Here is a 1990-nt window from a genome sequence, read left to right as displayed (position 1 = left end):
AGGTCATCTGAAGAGAGCCTAGAAAGAAATGCTAAGATTGGAATGGTCTCAGTGGTTATGATCCTATCTCCACTGTCAGTCAAGCCCAGGTCCCAGGGAAATTTAGTCAGGGAGAGAAAGAGAATTAGGTGTTTACCCTCGGAGAAGCAATGCCCATTCTAGTTGTCTCTCTCCTGAGAACCCACTAGTGCTGTGCCTTCCATCAAATAGTTGGAAGCAGCGGGGGAAGACCTAAAGGCTAACAAACCCATGGACCTTAGAAGAACTTGATTTTTCTCTCCTGTTGATCCTCTCAATACAGGCTTATAGGATAACATGATAAGGGATGCAGTCTGGGTCCTCATCCAGGTGACTGTCTCTTTGTAGAAAGCATAGGGCAGTGATGAATGGCTTTTTTTTTTTTTCTTTATGTGTACAAGAGACATTTATATTAGCATGTACTACTCCAGGGCCAAGACTAAATTCCATTTTTATGACTGCTCAAATTTGTCCATATACTCAAATGCTCTGTCAGAATGTCAGAGCTTTTACTTTACTGAACATGGCAAGGACAGCACTGGGGCTTTGTAGTCCTGGTACACATCTGATACCAGGAGGAAGCATCCTGAAATAGCAAAGGAAGGCATGTGCCCTAGGGTTATGATCACAGTTGGAACCTGACCAGATGGAAACACTTTTTTGATGTTTTCTCTTCCTTCTGAGTTGATTACCTTTAACAAAATATGTGATAACAAAAGAAGTTGGAAGACACGGAATTATAACTGTCAGAGCTTGGTTTATGTTATTGGCCAAGGTTTCTGTATATTTGTGTAGAAATTCAAGAAATTTTACTTTCTAAAGAAAATGACAGTTTTCACATTAAACTTAAACACTGACCAAATCTCCTTTGATTCTAAAACATGCAGAATTGACCAATTTTCATTGTTTTTGTATAGGTGCTTTTCAGATATTTTTCTAGGAAGTGATCATTCTGCCTTCAGATTTGAAAACTTAGCTGTCATGGATATGGCTCAGTTGCAGGGTGCCTCCCTGGCACATTCAAGGTCCTGAGTTTGATATCTGGTACCAAAAAAAAAAAAAAAGCCCTCGGATTTGTAAAACTGTGAGAGTTACTCTTCTCAGGGCTGCTGTGAGGATTAAATGGGACACACATGTAAGCATGCCTAGGACAGTGACTGGCCATAACAAATGTTCCATAAACATTTGCAAAATTCTTCAGTTGTCTTTCACCTATTTAGAAAAGAAAGCAAACTTTGAGTGCTTGTTCAGCTTCTAAGCATCCTAAACTGACTTTTCCATCATTTTCAGGTGGTTTTTAAAATGATCAGAAAGGTCCCCCTCTGGTGTGATATTCCTTTTTGACCTGCTCCTGTGTACCTCTATAATCAGCATTAAACAACAAGCTGACATCCCAGTTCAGCTACATACACTGCTCTTAAGTTATATAAGAAAATATATAAGAAACCCTTAATTTGGGATGCCTGAAAATGGAGGGCAGGTGTTAGCTGGGGTGGAAATTGTGCAGACAATAGATATACTATTAGGTGCACTCTCCAACTAATGAAAGGGCTACTAAAAATGAAAGCGCTAAGAGGCTGCAAAAAGAGGCTATAGACAAAAGAGTGAAAGCTAAATAAGAGGAAGTAGTGACCGAAGAGAAAAGGATACCATTGTACTTCCAGAGGTTTCAAGACTGGCGACATACCTCTTCCTTGCCAGTGCTGTCTGAGCTTATGCCCTTGGAACTAAGAAGGGGAAATTTACCTTCCCACAGAGGACTCCACTCTCCTGGTGTGAATACACATTTGTTCACATTCTCTCTGTATGATTTTATACCACCATTGAACTACATTGATTTGTTAATGCAACTTTCTGAAAGATGGACTCAAAAATTAAGGGAAGTACTTTCACAGTGGGGCTAGTAGAGTACTGCCACTCATAAGTCCCTTAAAGTTTGTCAGCAGAAAGGACGTTTTCACAAATCTGCCAA

At 40.0% G+C, this 1990-nt stretch overlaps 1 protein-coding gene across 1 annotated transcript in view; it reads left to right on the top strand.

Moving 5' to 3' along the window:
• Positions 1-1990, top strand: part of LOC102006523 — a 73734-nt gene that overhangs the window by 43781 nt on the left and 27963 nt on the right. The gene's annotated exons all lie outside the window — the stretch shown is intronic.

Source organism: Chinchilla lanigera, unplaced genomic scaffold (assembly GCF_000276665.1).
Source record: "Chinchilla lanigera isolate Chin_1 unplaced genomic scaffold, ChiLan1.0 scaffold00201, whole genome shotgun sequence".
NCBI classification, from domain to species: domain Eukaryota; kingdom Metazoa; phylum Chordata; class Mammalia; order Rodentia; family Chinchillidae; genus Chinchilla; species Chinchilla lanigera.
This window is presented reverse-complemented; position numbering and strand designations above follow the sequence as displayed.